General features: G+C 41.7%; 1 protein-coding gene across 2 annotated transcripts in view; it reads left to right on the forward strand.

Moving 5' to 3' along the window:
* The window catches only part of NR5A2 (nuclear receptor subfamily 5 group A member 2), a 140691-nt gene that overhangs the window by 113255 nt on the left and 3761 nt on the right, over nt 1–23675 (forward strand). The gene's annotated exons all lie outside the window — the stretch shown is intronic.

Here is a 23675-nt window from a genome sequence, read left to right on the forward strand (position 1 = left end):
GGGCGGGCGAAGAGGGGGCCGGCGGCTCCGTTCATGGAGCCGCAGAACAGCGGCGGAAGAGCCACATGCGGCTCGCGAGCCGCGGGTTCCCGACCCCTGCCATAGAAAGAGAGATACCTGTAGTGATTCATCTTTGAGAACAACCTCTTTGGCTGGGATAAAATCAGCAGATTTACTAAGCTCTACTGTGAATCACGTGTGGAATTTTAAATATCTTTACACTGTGTTCTTTGTTAGTTCATATCGATCAAGGCATTCTCCTAGACTGCCTTTAAAATCTGCAATAAAATAATGCTGCAATTAAATTTCTTGTACTAGACCACAGCAGCTGTTAAGCCACTCTTAAGCCTACGCTGCTATCTGGGAGTACCAGAGATTTCTCCTATGTATGACGCTTGTGGCATCATAGCATCATGGCATCTACATGGTTGCCCATCTTCAGGGAACAGTTGCCACAGCTCGTGAACTGTACATTTATTTTAGTTTCCCTCTATTTGGTCAAGTGGACTTGTATATATAATATTGTTATGCCAATAAAGGTTCTTTGTTTGTAACTACGTAAACATAAATGTTGATGTGGAAAATGAAAATAAACTGGGGGCTCGTGCATAATTCACTGGAGTTCTTCCTCCCGGCCTGAAGCACTGACGGGAAGTAGTGCGAAGGGAGAAATTGGGATAAAAATACCCTGGGATACATGATCCCGGGTCTATTCCAGGATATTTTGTCCGTGGGAAAATGCCTAATATTACAAGACAGAGGAGTGGAGTTTGTGCTTCTCTGTTGGGCAATATTGGGAGCCATGTGAGATGAGAAGCAAAATGCAATCCACAATGTCAAAGATTTATGAATGAATGAGGAAAATGAGTTCACCTTTGTGAATGTGAATGCTGGCAGAAAAGATAATGGGAATTGTAGAATGTGATTTGGTATAGGGTCATCAGAAGATGAAATGCCTCAAAGAATTAATCTTCCAGGCTTCTTCTAGCCAGAAAATTATTTATCAAAAGCACAAAACTTTCCAAACCACCAAAAATGACCAACTCAAATGGCTATAGGGAAATAAACAATGAAAGACTCTACCAAACCATTGAAACATCTGTTTTCTAAACCCTTTTCCAGCCAGTACATGACTTTTGTTTACCAAAAGTCTGGAATAACTTGGAATATCCACAAACATTACCATGGCATGTTGGTTCTGAAATGTTCCTTCAATCTAGTAACCTAGATAATTTTCCTCTGAAGTTCAAAAGGTTTTTAGAAGTTGAAACAGCTCCTTGCAGTAACTCCCCGAAGAAACAGCTTTTCTTTATGGGAGAGTTAATATGGTAATTTGGGAGGGCAAAATGTTAACAGCTAACAAAACCACAAATAAAAGCTGCAGGGATTGTGGTAGAGAGGAAGGAAGGAAGGAAGGAAGGAAGGAAGGAAGGAAGGAAGGAAGGAAGGAAGGAAGGAAGGAAGGAAGGAAGGAAGGAAGGAAGGAAGGAAGGAAGGAAGGAAGGAAGGAAGGAAGGAAGGAAGGAAGGAAGGAAGGAAGGAAGGATAGACACTTAAGACACTCAGCATAAATGTTCACATTGCTATTTGGCATGTCAGAACTTGGCAGCAATGGAAACTGTTGTGGTATACTCTGTTTCTGTGTATTTGAATATATGAAGCTGTCTTACACTGGATCCAATTATGAATCTACCTAGCTTCAAGCAAACATCATTTTCAGAGCTGATCTTAAACACCTTTGAATTAGGGGACCATGGACTGAAACTGGGACCTTCTGCATGCCAAAGAATATGTTTTAACACTGAGCTAAGCCCCACCATTGCTGCCTGTCTGGTAATACAACTGAAATGTTTTCATTTTGATAGTGTTTTGGGGTTTCCTTTACTGCTGGCAAGCTTCTATTTCTCTGAAGAAGCTTTTGTATATTTAATCATTTGGTGTTTGTTTTTAGAAATTCTCTAGTACAAGATTTCAAATGAGCTATCAAATCATTACATGACTGAAATCCTTTCCTCCTTTTTTGCACTTAATTAATTGGTTTACATTAAATGCTTCTCAGTTAATAGAAAATGTTGAGGCTATGAAGTAATAATTTATAGCAGCTAAAACACTGAGTTGGATCCAAAACAGACTCCTCCCTTCTCCCCCTTCCCCCGTCTCCCTCATTTTCCCTGAAAAGCTTCACCTGAAAGGTTGAGGGATCCTCACCCTGCCATGAGATGCAGGGGTGGGAGGAGGCTGCAGAGGGAAGAGGCCCTCTTGCATGCAAAGAGAGGGAAGGAGTTAGGAGCCAACCCAAAGTATTAACCCAAAAATAATAACAATAATAATTTGTGTGTATCACCCGTGGCACCCCAAAGGCTTAGCTGACTGAAAATCAAAAATTGTTCAAATCTAGTTGAAATAATTCCATGAGTGACAGGAGGCCAACATTTTACTGGATTGGTCTGCTAGTTAGTTACCAAGGGATGAGATTCAGACTCACTGATATTTCTCCGTATTCTGGCTCATAAAATATTTGCATGCACAGTTGTACATTTACATGAAATTATTGCTAGGGAACAGCATCTCCATTTTTCACATACTTATGCAGTCTGTGTACAGATGCAATATTATCAATGTCTGACATACTGCATGATTACCCATTGTAAGAAGTGCACAGAGGTACCAGGTATTAATAGTACATAAGAACATAAGAACAAGCCAGCTGGATCAGACCAGAGTCCATCTAGTCCAGCTTTCTGCTACTCGCAGTGGCCCACCAGGTGCCTTTGGGAGCTCACATGCAGGATGTGACAGCAATGGCCTTCTGCGGCTGTTGCTCCCGATCACCTGGTCTGCTAAGGCATTTGCAATCTCAGATCAAGAGGATCAAGATTGGTAGCCATAAATCGACTTCTCCTCCATAAATCTGTCCAAGCCCCTTTTGAAGCTATCCAGGTGAGTGGCCATCACCACCTCCTGTGGCAGCAGATTCCAAACACCAATCACACGTTGTGTGAAGAAGTGTTTCCTTTTATTAGTTCTAATTCTTCCCCCCAGCATTTTCAATGTATGCCCCCTGGTTCTAGTATTGTGAGAAAGAGAGAAAAATTTCTCTCTGTCAACATTTTCTACCCCATGCATAATTTTATAGACTTCAATCATATCCCCCCTCAGACGTCTCCTCTCCAAGCTAAAGAGTCCCAAACGCTGCAGCCTCTCCTCATAAGGAAGGTGCTCCAGTCCCTCAATCATCCTCGTTGTCCTTCTCTGCACTTTTTCTATCTCTTCAATATCCTTTTTGAGATGTGGCGACCAGAACTGAACACAGTACTCCAAGTGCGGTCGCAGGAGTAGTAGCAGTAATAGTAGTAGCAGTAATAGCAGTAGTAGTAGTAGCAGTAATAGTAGTAGCAGTAATAGCAGCAATAGTAGTAGCAGTAATAGCAGCAGTAGTAGTACTAATAATAATTCAGCACAAACATTTCAATGGAGTTTGGCTTGGAAAAGTGCCCCTCTGTGGCAATAAAGAGGGGCAAGATGACTGAGAGTGGTGGCATAGAAATGCCTGACAACCAACTAATCAAGTGCAACCAAAAAGAAGCCTATAAATACCTGGCCACTTTGCAGCTGGATAACATTAAGCACGGGCAAGGGAAGACTGTGGTCAGCAGAAAATACACCCAGAGGGTCAGGAAAGTATTGAAATCCAAAGTAAATGGCAGGAATACCATCAAAGCCATACCCACCATCAGATACATCTCCAGAATCATAAACTGGACACGGGCTGATTTGGATGCACTGGATAGAAAAACTCAGAAGCTTATACTATACAGTGCACCTCACCTTATACTCACACAGTTATACCGATAGACTATATCTGCCCCAGAGATCTGATGGCAGGGGGTTACTGCAAGTAAAGCTAATGGTGGAAGAGGAGAAACATGTGCTGGCCCATTATGTGAATGAAAATCAAGAACAGACATTTGCTGAAGTGAACAGAAATTTACTGAAAGCCGAGTAAACCAAATAGGAGTACTGGAAAAAAGTGATTAAAATGACTGAAAACTGTCACAACAAAGCATTACACTGCCAATTTCTGGAGAAGTTCAAGAACAAGGTGGACAATGAAAAGACCTGGCTGTGGTTAACAACTGGAATTTTGAAAAAGGAAACTTTTTCTTTTGTAGGGTTGCCAACACAGAACTGGCAATCTGGGACACTGGGGAGAGGAGTAGAAAGTTGGCAAAATAGCATCATGTGAAGCTCAACTTCACTTCTGGCTCCATAGCCAGAATGGTGTAGTGGTTAAAGTGTCAGACTAGGGTCTAGGAAATCCAGGTTTTAATCCCCACTTGTGCTGTGGAAGTTTGTCAGGTAACTATCAGCTGGTCACACATTCTCAGCCTAACCTACCTCACAGAGAAGTTGTGGAGATAAAATGGAAAAGGAAAGAATGATGTAAGTCACATTGGATCTCCATTAGTGTGAAAGGCGGGACATGAATAAAGTAAACAAATACAACAAAAATAAAGTGAATTTACCAAGTTGCACAAAACTCTAGAACTCTTCCAAAACTCTGTGGTTAAAACCCTAGAGGCCGGGGAAACTTCTAGAATGTCATGTGAAACGATGGTGTCATTTCTGGATTCGTAAACAGAAGTGACATTGCAGTATCACAAAATGATGCTATTTAATCCCCCTCCATTCTCTCCTTTCTGAATTACTGAGTGGAATGAAGTTCCAGGGCAGGAGGTGGCCCTACACTTGCCTTGGATAACTTTAAGCAAACTGCTATTAGAGCCTAACCACACATTACATTTCCTCCCCTTGGATGCACAATCCAATATACGTTGGGAACTGTGAGCTAGAAAATTTTCTGCCAGGCATATGCGGGTTCATTTCAGATAAGGCACAGCTTTCTCATGGCACTGTCCTATGGTCACCGTTTGCTCCAATGAGACCTCCACATGCTCTGGTCAGTTATAATCTGGTTTTCCCTAATGGTGCAAATAGCACTTTCCAAGGCTGTTACAGGTCAGATAATAGGGAGGGGCTTTAAGGCTTTTCTCCTCATGTGCCAAGGTCCCAATCAAAACTGAGTTCAATTTGCCAGAGAACTTGCAATACCTGTTTAACTGTGGATAACTGTTTGATTGGGACAGCATTTCTGCAGCTCTTAATTGTGCTGGAATCAGCCGATATATGTGGACCTTATTCACTTTGAAAGGAGGCATAGAAATGTGCCAGCATGGGATAGTGGTTAAAAGTAGGGGGACTCTAATCTGGAGAGCTAGCTTTGAGTTCCCACTTCTCCACACGAGCAGCAGACTCTTATCTGGTTGAGAAAAGCAGGGTATAAATCCAAACTCTTTAAACTCTTCCTCTTCTTCTAAAATGAATAAAGTGTGCATTTTTTTCATACATAAACTTGTCATCTCCATTAAACTGGGGACACCCTGTATGTGCAAGAGCCCCAAGAGTGCATTGAAGTGCTCTGGATTGCGATGATTGTTTGGGGCCAGTTCAGTCATGTGAACCAAGAAATTCACCTGCTTTTTTAATTGCACCTTCCTTTTTAGTTGCAGGATAACAAATGCACACCTCCTGACCACCACAGTCACAAAGCTGGCATCCAGCATATACAAGCTCTCCTTCCTGCACATGGACATGCACTGAGTAGGATTGCCTACAGGCCTGGAGAAAAATGTCCTGTCACTTTAATAGAGGCAGTTGAAACTTCTAGTGATGCGTAGGTAAACAATATCACCTGTTAAATAACATCTCATTAAAGCCCCGTTAATGGGACAGGGTTCTGACCAGGATAGCCTATGGTAGCCTGAATTCATCAGATATGAAAAGCTAAGCATGATCAACCTTGTCAAATATTTGGATGGGAGGCCTCCAATGAATACCAGCATTGTGATGCAGAGGCAGGCAATGGCAAATCACCTCTGAACATCTCTGGCCTTGAACACTCCACCAGGGCTCCTATAAGTCAGATGTGACTTGATGGCAAGAAAAAGGGACAGGGTGTCAGTTTTTTTTCCCCTGCAAGCCACCTAATGGTGGGAGCCTTGGCCAAATGAATTATTTCCAAGTGGATACTTGTAAAATGAGGTTTCATAATTGAGCCTCCATTTGTAGAGAGCAACTTTGTCCCAAATCCTTATTAAAAATCCACAGCTCTAAATTAGCAATTAAGGCTCTGATTGGTTTGCACTAATAAAGTAATTTCTGACCAATTTACATCTGACCTGATGCAACCATCCCCTCCCCCGCAACCTGTCTTGCTTTCCCTCCTTTTAGACTGGCAGTACACAATAATAGCAAATTAATCCTTCCTGCATGAAACCGATCAGCTTTTGGTAACCTCTTTCCTTTCTTTCTTTCTTTTTTTTTAAACAATGAAACATTGTGCTGTGTCCTTTAGTGCTATTACAGGCACTCAGTCTGTTAGGACATATTGGGCGATTATAGGCCAGTCTTTTCAGAGAAAGCCATGGGTTTCAAGTTAGCAGTAACCATCTATCAATTGCTGAGATTATGGCATGATTTACTGTCCCGGCATGGTGTATTCTCTGATTTTCTGCCTCCTATGAAACATTGTGCTTTCCTTTTCTATTGATGTATCAACTATAATAGTTACAAGCAGCTACAGAAAAATCAATAGTGGACTTTCATTACTGAGCACATAAAGTAAAAGAGGACCATGCTGTGAGAGCTTCTCGCTGTTAAATAGTCACTGACTGCAAGGTACACAATAAATGTCTATTATTTTGGTCTAAATGAAGGATGTCTGAATTTGAAATATCAAGTATCTCAGATTTTGGACACAACCAGGGCTTCAAGTCGGGTTATCCTAGCTAGCAATTCTTTTCCAAGGCAGGTAAGATTGATGTGCCTTTTTTTTTCTACCATGAGATCTGAATTTTTTAAAAAAAACAAAAGGATACAATAAGAAAATGAATATTCAAACAAAATTGTGTGTTGTGTTGTGTAGCATTCCCTGTGATGTGTCCACCTCAGTTGAACTGTGTATTTTAATTGTGTAAATGTTCATTGGATCACAGATGCACCCTTTGGACTAAGGCAAATGGTGCAATCGCTTGTATGTTGTGCTCACAGATAAGCAACCATGATCCTTGCCAGAAGGGAAAAAGTCCAATGGATAATTATAAATGGCTTAACTCAAAGATGGGGAATTTGTTCAGTAGCAGGAATGCCTCAGGCATGTCCTTTTGTGGTAGATTTCTGAAGCAACTTTATATATATATATTTACATCCATATGATTTTCATAATAAATACATCAGTTTTGCAAATCAGCACTAGTCCACAACATTTTATTAGCATGCCTAGCCAAACAGACTTGAGAACCAGTGTGGTACAATGGTTAGAGTGCAGCAGTGGCATAGCACCAGGGGAGCATGAAGCACCGGGGGCGTGACGCACACGCATGAACTGGGCACAGTTCCACCTTGCTACAGCTCTGGAGTGCAGGATTAGGATCTGGAGGGTTTGAATTGTAATCCCTATTCTGCCAGGAGACCTGTGGGATAACCTTGGGACAGTCACTCTCTCTCAGACTCACCCACCTTACAGGTTTGTTATGAAGATAAAATGGAGAGCGGAAGATCAATATACACCACCCTGAGCTCCTTGAAGGAAGGATGGAATAAAATGTACTCAATAAAGAAATAAGATCCTAAACTGATTTAGGGTTAGATAATCTAGATAACCATCTGGGACACCAGGATGGGGAGACTGGATCAAGATGGTTGTCATGGGTTACCTAGTCAACAGTTTATGATATTGGACCCTGATCCTCTGTATTAGTGCTGTTCTTGGTGCAGATTTGCCATGCAAAACCTAGGGAAAACCCTGACTGCCTGGTAACAGGTGTTTTGTCTAGCAGGCAGAATCTCAGATAATTAAGTTGTTCATACAAACTTGTACATATTAAAATCAGAAATCCCACTCCCCAGAGCCTGACATACACCTTTCCACAGAAATCTCTGAAAACATTTGCAAAACATTTGGAAAATGTCCCCACCCCCCACCCCGCCGCCCTCACCGTTACCACAATGTATGTCTGCACTCACCCCCTTCAAATGATTCCTGGCCGCCATTTTGTGATTTCTTCTTTTTTTCCTCACTTTTTGTTTGAGAATGTTATTTCTATACTTCACAGTGGAGTGTTGCAATTCTCTGCACCTTCTGCAGTCCATGCTTCAATTATTAGGGCCCCCTTCCCTCAAATAAGAAACCTGCAGGAAAAACAGACAAAGGGCAAGGAGTGAGGTGAGAAAATGGGGAAGCGTAGGGAAGTCAGAGAGGCTTGGGAAACACCTTGAAGGACTGCACAATGAAGCCATTTTGAAAAAGTTTCAACTAAAGAATCGTTTTAAAAGGGCATTCATTTAAAATATTTTGAGGCTGCAAATAAAACGTTTTGGGGTAAAACAATGTGGAACTCCATGGAAACATTTTGGTTCCCTCATCAAAACGTTTTAAAGTGTCTGTGTAGAAAGGGCCACACTATGTTTACTGATAAAAAGTGGAAATTCTGGGCACAGAAATACTGCTCAATGCAATCTTGTTTAGTGGGATTATTTACTAGAACTTCTGGATGGATGACTTTGCTGCCAAGTACATCTCTACTTTCTTGCTTCTCTGTACCATCTGCTATCCAGAACCTTGTAATCTGACAGTGAGGCATCAGAAAAAATTGTCAAGGCCCAACCATTTTTCATCAGTAAATGTTGCAAATTATTGCATAATTAGCTATATAAGCTATATTAAACAAAACAATTTGAATCAGATTTTGGATACTTATCTAATTGTACATCTATAAAATGTTTATCAGACACCCTTTGAAATTCCTAAAGAGGCCATTTACCTGCTGTTCTTTGACCCAGATGCCTTTGCCCCATGACTCATATTAAAAGATAACAAAGCTAGTAAAGTTACTCTAACACTGATCAATACGCATCTTATTAAAGCCAAAGCAAATGTAATGGGTTCAGTCTGGTGACAGTTGTATGTTGAAGTGTGATTAACATAAAAAGGTCTAATACTTAACTAAGTGTATTGTATCCCTTATTAACTCTTCACTTTAACATGTGAAGGTGGAAAAATAAAGCATTTTGCTCTTTTTTTCTGCAGAATTATCTATTTCAGCCACACTAGGTGGCTTGCCTGGGAAAAGGATAAAGTCATTGCCTGGGAAAAGGATTAAGCAGCTGGTTGGCCACCATAGATGGCTGGTGGGCTGCATTCAGCTTGGTGGGTCAAAGGTTGAGTGAACCTGGTGGCCTCTCCTTTCAAGCAAAGTGTTAAGCCTTCCACAGCTTTAAAAAGTGATTTTCCAGTGGATCTGTCTATCAAGGAAGAGCCACTTAAGTTGGAAAAAGGCTTCAAATTTTGTTGAGTGGAATGATGATGCATGGGCCAGTATGTTTTAATGCAGGAATCCCCAAACTTTTTGAGCTTCTGGGCACCTTTGGAATTTTGAGAGGGAGTGGTGAATGGCTGCCACATAAAGTGAAGCAAGACAGGGCACATGCCCCAGGTGTCACACATTAAGGAGTACCAAATCGTGCCCTGCAGCCTCTGGAAACAACTGTGCCCTGCCCCCGAACTCCACAATGGCCAGCATTCAACTAGACTTGCCCAAACTCCACATGGAGTTCAAGGTCAGTCTGGCCAGATCCAGCTTTAAACTGCTGACTCCGCCCCCCAAACTCCACCTGAGTTTGATGTTGGGTTCGGCCAGCCAGGCTGAGCCAAACATCAAACTGAGTTCCAGTTTTATAGTGTTGACTGTGCCCCACAACCTTGACCTCAATTTGATGCTGGGCTCAGCCAGGTCAAACCCAGTGTCAACCAAGCACCCCTTGTCCTTGAATTCCAATGGAGGTTAGAGGCAGGGCAAGCCATAGTTTTCAACAGATATGTCCCTGCTGCCAAACTAGGATTGCCAAGTCTGTCCTGGTAACTAGCAGGATGGTATCGGGAGGCAGGTTTGGGGGCAGCAATTCGCATCCCATTTCCATAGCGTTTTTAGGGCGAATGCTACAGCATCCCTACTGTGCGATGCCGGTGCTTCCACATGAACCAAAAGTGATGTCCTCGTGCAGGGGATGCTTATTGCTCCCCCTCCCTTCTGCAGTCCTGCTTCCACTCACCAACCAGCTGATGTTAGTGGGCAGCAGAATGAATCACTAGCCAATTGCTTACTATTAGCAGGTGGTTGGTAACCCTATGCCATGTTTTGTAAAATCAATGCAGAAAGAGAATAAAACAAAATGAAGAAGAGGCTAGGAGAGAAGGGAAAAAAGAAAAGGGAGAATAAAGAAATCCTAAATGCATACTAGTACTCATTCCTGATTCTCCTGTAATAGCTGCTGCTATTGTGTCCATTAAAAAACCCTTTTGGGTTAATGAGGGCAACCAGTAAGAAACTCTGCCTTACAAAGGCACTTTCTGAAAAGCTTGGTAATCACCAGGGAAAGTACTGGTGGATGCATGGGCACCATATTGGGAAACCTAATGAGTGGATGACCAATCTAGTATCCAAACTGTGTCCCAGAATAATATCCTTCATAAACAGTCTGGATGCATAACAAAGATAAATTCATAACAAAGATGGGTTCATCACAAAGATGGCAAAGAGGGCATGTGCTCCAGACTTGGCGATGCTATTAGACTGGTTACTCTGACCTACCCCACCAGGAATCTCTTCACACTCTACTGAAGTCAATGGGCAAACCCACCTACAAAACCGCTCCAGATACAAATTGCACACAGAGCTATGTCTTAAAGATGTGTATTCCCCTTGAAATAGGTTGCCACGGAAAAGTGTAATGTCTGGCCTCTTATCCTTAAGATCATAAAGAAAATATTAACTTTCACATGGAGGGTGAAAATATTAGGAACTTAACAAGTAGGTCTCTGTGATTACACAATGGAAACTGAAAAAGACTCCATGTCTTTCCTCCTTCCCCGCCTCCCACCTCCGCCCTTCATGCCTCTCATCCTTCCCCTGCTTGATTGTTCTCTGTACCTCTCCTCCTCCTTACCACACCCTCTGCCTCAATCACTTTCTATGACTCGCCACATCCCCCGTCTCCTGCCACGATGAATCTCTTCTCCTGCCTCTCCTAATCCTTCCCCCAACCTTTGCCTCAATGGCTCCATGCCTCTGTTTCCCCAAACCTTTGCCTTGATGACTCTCTTAACCTCTTCTCTTTCCCCCACAACTATAGCCTCAATCACTCTCTGTGCCTCTCCTTCTTCACCCAGCTCCTCTTTCACCCTGACAATTCTCCATGCTTCTCATCCTCCTTGCCCCCATCTTAGCCTTGATTTCTCTCTGCACCTCTCCCCACCCTTTTTCCAGCCATTGTCTTGATTGCTGTGTGCATCTCTTTTGCTTTTCCCTCAACTTTGGCCTCAGTCACTCTCCATGCCTCTCCTCCTTCCCCCAACCTCTGCCTTGATTGCTGTCTGCACCCCTCCTCCTTTTTCCCTGCCTCAAATACTCTCCACGTATCTCTTCCTCTTTCCCTCAAACCTCTGCCTCAATCATTCACTGCACCTCTCCTCTTTTTCCTCTACTTCGATGGCTGTCCAGAGTTTTTGCTGTGTGCCTGGTTTTTTTAATTAGGTTTTTAGCCTGTATTGTGATGGCTTTTGGCTTTAAACAATGAATAAATCCATCCATCCATCCATCCATTCATTATAGAACAATAGCAATTACTGATTTTTTAAAAATCATTCAAAAAACCCTGTGGTACTATGGCAAGGAAACCAGCAGCAGAGAGCAGCCGGCAGAAGGAAAATGGCACTGATGTGGTTGGGGCCTTTGAAAATGCTCACCTTCCTGTCCAGATGACTTGCTAATGTGCTTGGACTGTATTCTTTTCAGAAAAATCCTCCCAATCAAAATTGCAGAAAGAATATAAAAAGTCTCTATCCTCTTCAGTTGCAAAGACGTGCCTTTTTTTCTTGTATGCCTGCAAGGGAGGGTACTAGAGACTTTCTTTTTTAAATGGAAGCTGAGAACTTGCTATACCTATTGTTACAAAAGTATATTGGTATAATTATATAATAGTGACTTTTAAAAAATTAAAGACCCTGGTCACAGGGGAATGGTAGGTCTGTTGCAAGCACGGGGTCAGGGAAAATAGCTGCCATGTGTACAGGAAAACCCAAATTTTCTCACCCACAAACAGCCATCTAGGCTTTACTGTGATGTTTCCCACAACTTTGGAGTAAAGCAGTTTTGAGAAACATCACACAAAAGCCAGGGAAACACTGGGAGGAGGACAAATACACCATGATGCTGTGGGAAAGAAGGAAACAAACATGCTTTGCAAATCTATTGAATTTACACCAGCCATCTCTCTCATACTCTGATCATTTTTGACAATGCATTCTCAAGCAACAAAGTGGAATTGAGACCTTTCTTACTAATACACTGAACTGCTGCTAGCTCCCATACTCAATCACAACATGTGACATCTAGATCTTGAGAAGATGCCATTGCAGCATCAAACCAGCTTTTGTCTACTTAGTTTGCAATAGTGTTCCCCATTTCATCTCACCTTGTCCCTTGTGGGCATTTCACCTGATTCCCAACAGAACATCTCTATTCAATAACCTGCAGCACAAACTTTAAATCAGCTTCATCCAAACTGGCCTGCTCAACTGATATTGTGGGTCACTATCCTGAATATACTGTTTTAGCAGAATATGTTATCCAGATCTGGAATTGCTTCACTATGTAGAAATTACAATCAATTTTTCTCAAAAGCTACAGTTTTGCAAATCCTTCTCCTGTGTTGTTTTGTATAGTAGCATCTCCAGCCTGTTGCCATAATATAATTAGCAAAGCTAACATTGTTAAATAATCTCATAAAAATTTGAAATGCCATAATTGCATGCAAGCACCATCCTGATGCCAGAGACCAGAAGAATGCCTTTGAGCTAGTATTTATAACAAGAAGTATTTGACTGAGCTCTCTTGTAAATTTTATCATACCTGAGGCTGTTTTCCTCATTTGACTGTCTGAATTTATCCTCAGGCAAGCCAGGCATCTCATACCAGATAAATTCAACAATTGGAGCTTAAAATTTGGCTTAATATATTCCCACTTGGAGCTGCCTGCTTAATTCTCTTTCATATGATTATGCTGGTTTATTCATGGTCTGGATATGACACCTGAGCAAACTGAACCACATATCTTATTCTAATAACATAAGAGAAATGAAAGTGGGAAAAACACAGAAATTCTTGAATTAAAGTAAAATACAAAATGGGCAGTGCAATCTGAAGAGGGCAGGTCCACCACATCCAGGGATGGCTGAGCCCCAGTGCAGCTACGCCTCAGCCGGCAACCTGACAGAGGCTGCCCCACTGTTTTTGCCAGCATAAATTTACACCGGCAAATGGGAGGATTCCTGTGCTGAAATGGCTCAGGAAGCTAATGCCAGTACCATCTCTGAGAACACCCCCTTCAGTACTGATGTGAGTACTGCCACCATGGCTTCACTGGTGCCTGGGCGTCACAATATTCCGTGGCTCCCCAACACCAGCACAAGTACCCTTACGCCTGCATAAATGCCCCTTACATCTGTGCACATGGAATTTATGCCACCTTTCATCCCCCACCCTTGTGGATTGCACTGTAAAATGGCATATAAATATACTGCAAAGTGATTAACAGAATATCTTTCCTTAGGAAGGGTTTTTTTAAAAAAATATTCTTGGCGTTTTCTCCCCATTTATAGATAAATGTTGATGAATGGACATAGTTTCAATATGAATTGTGCTTGAATCACAGCAAAAAATAAATATCAACTAGCTTCAGCATAAAAGAATCTTTCTGTCAGTCTTTCATGCTCTGTACTTGGGATAAGTTCTTACCTCTCCAAAATATAGTTTCATATGGACACTTCGTAGCTATTTTGCTGAAAATTCTTCCTCGTGCGTTTCCATAATAAAAATTAATATTTAAGTATCTATATGAAATAATTTTCAGGGGGGGAAGAGGGCCAAATTCTTATTTAGTCCTCATTATGCAACAGGTCAGGTGTGACTTGATGGCACTTTCTACCACCATATAGTAAAAGGACACCAGCTCCAATTCCATGACTCTTGTAATGCCAATGCAGAGCTCCCCTACCCATGAGAACTTACCGGTATTTACTTCCCCATTTTTGTCACATCACTGGAACAACTAGCTTTCAATACACAACAAGGGCCCTTCACTGAACTGAAGAATAGCAGCCTGCTCCCACAGAGGGGCAAATTAAAGTTTCTAAGCAGTGAAACAGAAGTACTCTGCATATGCTAAAGAGATACGCTCATCTTTAGCATTTCTTCACAGGTCCAAATACTGAGCTTTGGGACTGAAAAGTTCTCTGAACCATCCCTTAGCACATACGAATCATGGCCTGCAGTTTTGTTTTGTTTTTTGCACAAGACAGTATGCCAAAGAAAAGGCATTCCTGGTTCAAAGCATTTCCAATTTAGTAAGGGAAAGAGGCATAGAGGATCTGTTGTATAGGAAAGCACCATTTTACATGCCTTCAAAAAAAAGAAGGGAAACATAATTTTAATAATACACTGGACAGCCTGATGCCATAAAAGGTTGTAAAATGTGCTTTTATTTCAATTGTGAACTGGTCTGTAACAAATTGTAGTTCTAGCTATCCTTAATAGTTAGAAGCTGAAATGGGATTCACACCAATAAGTCCAACATTCCCCTACTTTGTAAGCATCTTATCCTGCATTTAAAAGAAAATATCATTTTGCGTAACCTATTATTTCTGCATGAACGAAACACACTCCTCGTTGAAATACACTTGGAAAAGTCCAGACTTTCAAAACAATGGATCTATTATTTGACACTCCAATGAACTTCAAGATAGTTTAGGTCCACAATAAAGACACGGGAACAGAAAACTGCTCTGCCGAATTCATTCTTAAACCAGTGTCAAAAGTTCTATGCACAAGTGCCACTTTTTACAAACTTATGTGATTTTTTAAAAACTTGCTCTAGTTAAGTGACCCTCAAGAAAAGATTTCTCTACACATTTCTCAACACAAAAAGCCAATATAGTGCAGCGTTTAAGAGCAGTGGATCTGGAGAACTGGGTTTGATTCCCCACCCCTCCACGTAAACGGCAGTCTCTTAATTGGTGAACTGGATTTGTTTCCCCACACATGAATCCTGCTAAGTGACCTTGAGCTTGTGACAGTTCTCTCAGAACTCTCTCAACCCCATCTACTTCACAAGCTGTGTGCTATGGAGAGAAGAAGAGAAGGAGGTTGTAAGCCACTTTGAGACTCCTTAAGGTTCAGAAAAGTGGGGTATAAATCCAAACTCTTCTTCTACACAGAAAATGGGGGCTGGCCTTCAGATGGTTGATTGATGTTGTGTGTTAATTTCCGTGGCTTTCTCCCCCTTGTTTTTTTTTTCTCTAAAAAACATTTAGCAGCAACTAGCAGTATTCAGGATTCCATATTATTTTCCATTTCCAGCCATTCTCCATTTCTATATCAGATGAATAAAGACAATTCTGTGAAAGACTGTGGGTTTCCCCTTCCCTTGGGATTTTGAGATTCTAGCCTAAAGCCTTGTTCAGTTTTTTTCAGGTGAATACATTCTACACACAAAGAGGGGAGGGGGATCTTGCCCACTGATCCTGCCCCCCAGATGTTTGCACATATATGCGAATGTTTGCAGAGAACGCCACGAGTGCAGTGTATGCACAGAGGCCATGTGTTATGAATAAAATCCTGTTTTTGCAGTGTATCTTATGGTACTCTCAAAGCCTATACATTCATCTGTGTCCATGGATGTCTGGGGGGAGGCAGTAGGCAAAACTCCACTTCCTCTTAGGGTTGCAAGCAGTGGTGGGATTCAAACAATTTAACAACCAGTTCCAGTGGTGAGATTCAACTAATTTAACTGGTTTACAAGCACCTTTTTAACAACCGGTTCTGCCAAAGTGGTGCGAACCTGCTGAATCCCCCCACTTGTTGCAAGCCTGCAGAGCCTGAAGATCTCCCAGGATTACAATTGATCTCCAGACAACAGAGATCAGTTGCCCTGGAGAAAAATGGCTGCTTTGGAGAGTGCATGCTGTGCCATTATTTATACCCCACTGAAGTCCCTCCCCGAACTCCATCTTCCCAGGTTCCACTCTTAAATCTCCTGGAATTTCCCAATCCAGAGTTGACAACCCTATTTCATCTGCATACACAGAATGTCCTTGCTTTGAATGACTGAATAGGGTGCAACAGTTGAGAACGTGTAGACAAGGATGGCCTATTAACTGGACAAGATGTTGAACTATTATAGGATAATAAATAATGGCCCAACTTAGGTAGGGAAGAGGGTTTTTTCTCTCTCTCTCATCACACCAGCATCTTCACAGGTAGATGGTGCATGTTTCCTACTGAAATGACTATGTACCTCAGCCATATTGGATCTATAGAATGAGAGAAAATGTTTCAGTCATAGGAGTTTTGTGGGGGAACAGAGATAACTTTTCCATACCAAGTAAATTGGGAAAAAACACTCCTGGAATCCTAGTGGACTAGAAATTGCTAATGTTTTCACTGGGGGGCTTGACCTTAGGACTCCTTTTTTTATTTATTTATTTGTTTATTAGATTTGTAGATTTTAGATCTTAAGGTACCTTTAGGTATTACATCATCCTCAGAAACTGAATTATGACTCATGTGAGGAGTCATGGAAGCTCACTGCCTCTTGTCTTGGGCACCACCTAGTGTACAATAGAAAAGACTCTGGGAGGTATAAAAATTATCTTGCAGAAATACAGTTCTTAAAAATCTTTTTTTTTACTTTCTAAAATTTTAAGCCTTATATCAATATAGTGATTGTTTATTGACTCAATTGGATGCACTTGTTGACCATGTTTTAATTATGTTTCAATGGTGCCATATCCCCACAAAACATCAAGGACTGTTTTAAATCTACCTCACCTCCCAACACTGTTGCTGAGAGCCCAAATGTCAGAGGAGAACATGTTGGCAGAAAAAAACTAGATTAGCAACAGAAACAGCACAACACATCTATTTTTCAAGTAAATCAGATCTGGACCAGACTTGAGAGGTTAACTTGCCTCATTTGGCAACCCCTCCCAATTAATTGAGAAAAGAACAGTTCCTGAAGGTAGCCTGAGAAGGGTTCAGATCAAGTGTCCCCCCATAATCTTATTTTGCAGCCATCTGGGATAGCTCTATCAACTTCTTCATATAAAGGCAACTTGTGTTATTGAGACAAGAAGAGGACAGCCATCCAGCATCTATGCTAAAAATGTCAATGAGCCAAATAGTTCTAACTGAAACTGAGACCCTGCCAGGAGGAGAACTATTTTAAAAATGCAGCTTAACTTTTAAAAGTTCAAACGTATAGATGTTAATTTATAGGAACCCAAGTGAGGTGTCTCAGTATGAGTTAATCAACATGGCAAAAACTTTCAAAGCACGAATTATGTCTTTTAGATGACTTAATTAAATGGGAGGAACCTATTGTCAGCATTGAGTTCACATTTTGTCCTAAACAATTGACTGTGCTATCCTAAGTTGTAGGGGGAAGGGCTCTAGATGCAGCATGCCCCTGCACTAGCATAGATGCCACCTAATACCAGTATAGGTAGCACTTATGTTGGTGCAGGGGCACTTATGCTGCCGCAAGGAGCACTAGCGCATACGGAGGGTGGAACTAACCGGTGAGCTTACCAGTCAGGCAGAAAAAAAACCTCTTCCTTCCTCTGATGCCTGCACTGTCCAGAAAACAAATGAGAGGTGGCTTTTTAAAAGACATCCCCAGGACATCTTGTTTTGGATGTTCAGAGTGAAATTAAGAAGTTGCCTCTTTTTAAGACATCCCCCAGATGTCATATTTGTCCTGGGCAGAACGAATTATAATGAATCTATGGTTGATTCCCCACGGTCAATTAATTGCGTGATGTTCACGTGAAATATCATGGTTTCAGCAAAAATTCCCCATGCTTAACTACCGAACACGGATTCATCCCGGTTCTGGTGCTCCCTCTCCCCCTTATCACGTGTTTTTAAAGAACATGCAGGGGAGTGCACCTTTTTTAAAATCACGCACCAAAGCCGGATTGGTGGGGAGGATCAGGGGACAGAATCTAGGGCCGTTTCCGCACGGTGGCGGAAACGGCGAGGTCGGCGCATTGTGCGCCAACCCGAAGACGCTGGGACCGTCCGCATGGACGGTCCTGGAAGCAGCTGGGCAGCCGGCGCCGCAGAGTGCCAGCGCCCGGCCGACCCGGCTTGTCCCTGGGCCTCGGGCACGTCGCCGAGGCCTGGGGGCACACACCCCTGGCCCTGCGCGCCTGCTCCAGCGGCGCAGGGCAGGGCAGGGGGGCGTGTCCCCAGGCCTTGGCGACGCGCCGGAGGCCCAGGGACAAGGTAAGTGCCTGGCAGGGGAGGAGGCGTGAAGCCGCTGCCGTTCGCTCGGCAGCGGCTTCACGGCGGCGTATCCCCAGAAAGAGCGCTTCCCAGCGCTCTGGGAATACGCCGGCTTCAGGCCGGGTGGGCGGCGCGAGGGCGGCGCGGCTGCGCTGCAGCTGCGCCCCCTGTGCGAATGGCGGCCTGGAGACGGCGTTTTTACCGTCTCCAGGCCGTCATTTTATGCCCATGTGGAAATGGCCTAGGTTTATTTTCCCGCAGTAGGGAGTGACATAGAGCCTTTCAGCCAATCAGAGCGCAGTGGGCTGTGTGTGATGCGCACGCAACCTTTTTATTTCACACTGTTGGTGGCTACGTTGAAACGTGGCTGTGTGGAACATGATCTCTGTGCCAATTGTAAACTGAAATAAGACTTTCGTGCCAGTGCAGCTGCATGGGTAAAGAGTGCCGAAAAAGTCAAAGACGCGTATAAACGTAGCTTCTGTCTACACATGCGTGTGGTAACATAACTGTGCAAAAAAAAAGTTTTAAAAAATTCCCGCCCCAACACAGTGCAACAGCCAATCAGGACGAGGAAGAAAGAGCCGTTGAGCAGATTGCGCGTTCAATCGCGCGATCGTGGGGAGTGCTGCACTGTTTGAAACCATGATAGACATTGATGTCCTCATCATGCACACAATGCAGTGGGAAGGTTGAAACAGAGATGAAAAGGTGCTGTTTCTTTTGAAACCTGGTTGTATCCGGCTTTAATTTCTCAGTGGGGAAATCACCCAAGTTTGGTCATTCTGAACTTTTCCATATGGGTTTCTGCCATATTGTTTGAGTTTGTCCCCTGATATCTGCATGTATTTTTGTGCCTTTAGTTTTCATTTCAGTTTCTTTGTTTTTCTCTCAGTTTTTTTCTGGCTTCTTTGAGACCAAGTTACCTTAATGATTTTTTGGAAGCTGATTTGAGCCAGCTTTTTCCTATTAATATGTTTCTGGGAAAGAAAGCATAATGTTTCTTTGTCCCACCTACCTGCAGTCCGCTTTTCAATGGTTCAAATTTGAACCTGGGTTTTCCAGGTTCCAAGACCCAAACTACAGTACTACACTAGCTTTCTCTGATGATCCATTCATACACACAGCTTGTTACTTGATGTTCTAGCCTTCAGTTGGCTAGCTAGCATCTATAGACTAACCCCTTTTCTTGGAATTGTTTCCCAGGAGCAACATCAGAATGGAAATACCCTTGTACCATTGTTCCTTCTTTTCTTAAGATCTGGTCCCTGTATGAGCATGTTGGTACTTCATCACTGAACTTCACTCCCATCTAAATGGGGGTGCAAGACAGTGTGGGTCACACATCCATTGCATGCACCCAATAAACTCTCCATATTGTGCAATAAAAATTAATTAAACTTTCTTTGAAAAGTACTTACACAACTCCTACATAGTAACCACTTTTCAAAGTTAAATCTCCCATTCCCTTTCATTTTTCCTTTTCAAAATCCCCAAACCAGCATGTGTTCTCTATAGATTAATAGTGCACCAAATTTCAGTTTTTCATGTCTAGAATACGAGGAGAGGAAGTCTCTCTGAAACCTAAATATTTTTATATTCCTCCCCCTCTAAAGGCCAGACCCATTTTTTTTCAAAAAAATATGCAAACTTACTCCGCTCAAGCTGAATTTTGTATGCACAGTTTGAGCTAAAGTCACTGTTTTATGGTACAGAGATAAACCATTAAAATCGGAATTTTAAAGGGAATGCTGACAAACCTTTAGAATAACTATAGAGTTGCTAGTGGCACCTCTATTTTTTTAAGACTTTATCTTCAGAAGTAAACTGTAGAAGAGACAAATTCTGTGTTTGACAGAAATGCTATAGCAAGTACTTGTACAAAATATAATATATTCTACAAGACCTCAGGGTTTACTCTCCAATCAGGATGGGGAAAAATGTGCCCCACTGTGAGCACACAGTAAGACTGTTTCGTATAAAAAGTTGATAATTAGTCCCTGAGTGAATAAAGTGGAAGAGATAAGAGACTGGTACTTACTGCAGCAACACACAAAATGTGTTTTTTTCCTTGTTAGGATTTGAAAAGAGATGTGGAAAGAAAGAGGCCTTTCCCAGCCTTTTTTAATTGTACAAATCTTTTAAATTTCAGAAATGCTGATTTCTTAAATAATGCTTAGGAGTAGGAACTCTCAGTTCTGTACTTAGACGTGTATAAGGTACCTCGATATTCACAAAAAGTGGTTAGAAGACGCAAAGATTGTCTTGTTAAAGTTACAGATTTGATTTCATGGCACCTCTGACATCTGTGAAATTCTGCTGGCAATGCATTTGTATTTCCCCAACATTTGCCATTCGATTTTTTTTCTTCTTCAATTTTTGTTAATAGAGCTTTTTTTCCCTGAAGGTAAATCGTTTTTTATAAATAAATCAAATGCTTCTCCTGCAACAGTGGCAACTGATACATATTTTTCAGCATCCGTAACAAGGAGGTTTTCTTTATCCTCCACCCCTACCCCTTTTCCACACACAATATGAAGGAGATCAAAATGATCACTTATTATGCAGTATAATGCACGACCAATTAGAGATGTCATTTTAATGCAGCATTTAACAAGTCAAACACAATTATGATTTTAGTTTTGCTCTGATGTCTTTGTTTTCATAAAAGACACCAGATGTATATTTACTTAATATATTCCACTCGGTCTTGGTGTAGCTGGGAAACTGCTATTTGCCACCTTTTTTAAAAAAAGACACTGTTACAAACCGCTTTAGTTTAAAAGCCATAAATCTTCCATGACAAAAAGTATGATGAAAAAAATCCAATATGAAATAAGGATGCTGGACATTGCAATCAAGCTTTCTTTGTGGATGTGAACCCTCATGAACATTATTTTCCTTTTCTGAAGATTTGGTTTTGTCATTTACTATCGACAGCTATAAAACCAATGGGATTAGCCTCTAGTCTAGTAGCATGATCTCGAACAGATGCCATGATCCTTTATGAATGAAGAAAACCTCCAGACCAGCACGAGCCTATTCTGAAATCTGTGCCATCTCTTCATGCATACCCTTTCAATTGCCACTGATACTGCTCAGTTACAGAAATATTAGGTGTAAGGATTAACTGCAAGAGTAATTGGATTCTGAATATGAACATGTTCAACAACGTGAAATATAAGTGAGAAACTGCTTGATCCAAATGCTCAGGTAGATCAAGCACAAGAAACAGCACATTATGTCAATAGTGTGAGTGGACATAAGTAAGTGAGATACCTAGGCACAATTATTTGGGAGAAAACCTGTGGATTTCAATGACCGATAGATTAATTTACAGCATTTATAGCCTGCTTTATTTCATCAGACTTAAGGCAGCTCACAATACAGCAAGAATACAAAAAAAGAGTCCCATTAAGAAATAAAAACAAGCCACATCTCCCCTACAAAAAAAAACCCCGAGGAAAAGTCAAAGTGTACAAACATGCTCCCAGATTGCCAACGCTGTTTGTTTAACCTCTATCAAAATTGCTCTGAAATATAACTGTCTTGTACACCTTCCTAAATGCAACCAATGGAAATGTCCTCCACTCCCATTCTGGTAAGCCATTCAAGAGAACTGGACCTACCACAGTGAAAGCCATGAAGCTGTTTGATAATGATGAGGTCCCTATAAACACTGTCACAAGTATTGTCGAAGGCTTTCACAGCCGGATTCAACTGGTTGTTGTGGGTTTTCCGGGCTGTGTGGCTGTGGTCTGGTAGATCTTGTTCCTAACGTTTCGCCTGCATCTGTGGCTGGCATCTTCAGAGGTGTATCACAGAGAAAGTCTGTTTCACACTGTGTCTAGTGAGAAGAGAAAGTTTAGTGGGGTATATTGTCCATGTCCCAGGGTGGGGAACTAATCAGTAAGTGTTTGGGTGGAACTTGCTATGCAAAGGTGTGGTTGAGTGCATTGTATTGTGGGTGGGGTTAATTTTCAGAGTCTCTTCTTGTTGAAGTTAACACATGTTCTGGGAGCATGAAAGACACAATCAGCTTAACCATCCTGAAAATCTGCAGTTGCATAACATGTGTTAAACAAAACTGGACATAACATTTTATTTGAGAACACTGACATTCTGGACAATTCGGAAGGTTACTATGTCAGACTGCAGAGAAGCCAATGAAATTCACAAACACCAAGACAACTTCAAGAAAGAAGAGACTCTGAAAATGAACAAATCTTGACTACCAGTACTTCAAAAATGGACTGATAACCCCACCCGCAATACAATGCACTCCAGTGGTAGTAACCTTCCTCTTATGCCAGAGGCATCAGAGGAAGTCTCCTTGTGTAAGAGGGAAGCACCAAAGGAACGGATGTGCAAGATCCAATCTATTGCAATAGAATGTTAATGCTGATACATTTGGGAGAAAATGCAGTTTATTTTACTTCTGTAAGCCTTCGTTTTAGAATTACAGTCAAAATCATCTAAAAATGAAGAAAGGAAAAGATAGATAGAGATAGATAGAGAGAGAGAGAGAGAGAGAGAGAGAGAGAGATGACATGACATGACATGACAGACAGACAGACAGACAGACAGACAGACAGACAGACAGACAGACAGACAGACAGAATTCAATCTGCTTAAATGACAAGAAAGGAAAAACAAAAGAGAAAAACCTTAGTAATTGAAAAAAATATTTTTGAGGGATTCGGGTCAGGGAGGTTATTTTGGCAGTCATTGGAGTGTACCAGATGGTTCATTAGCATAGGGTAAGAAAAGTCAAAGGCTTTCAGAATAATTTAGAAAATGTCAAAAAGAAACAAGAACCCTGTCATTTTTTATTAGAATTAACTGCATCATACCCTGGACACAGATTTCACCTTGGGTCAGAAAAATTAATACAGAATTATATGAATTGTATAATATACCAGGTTAAAGGTACATTTTCCTCAGGGGAGTCATTTGCTGACAATATATTACAGTCCTCACTGTTAGGAATCCTCAGCCTTTCCCTTTATAAGATATTTGGGGGCGGGGGGGAGTTGACCTTGTTCAAAATCCATTGGTGTCTAATTGATCTGAGGTATATGCAGAATTTCAACAAGATGTTCCACTAAAGCTGTGCTGTGATCATTTTCCCAGGAAATTTGTCAGAGGGGATTTTACTGAATATTCAGCAGTATATAAAGCATCCTTTTATCAAGAGGAAAAGGCAGTTGTTCA

This window comes from Sphaerodactylus townsendi, linkage group LG05, assembly GCF_021028975.2.
Source record: "Sphaerodactylus townsendi isolate TG3544 linkage group LG05, MPM_Stown_v2.3, whole genome shotgun sequence".
In the NCBI taxonomy this organism is placed as follows: Eukaryota; Metazoa; Chordata; class Lepidosauria; order Squamata; family Sphaerodactylidae; genus Sphaerodactylus; species Sphaerodactylus townsendi.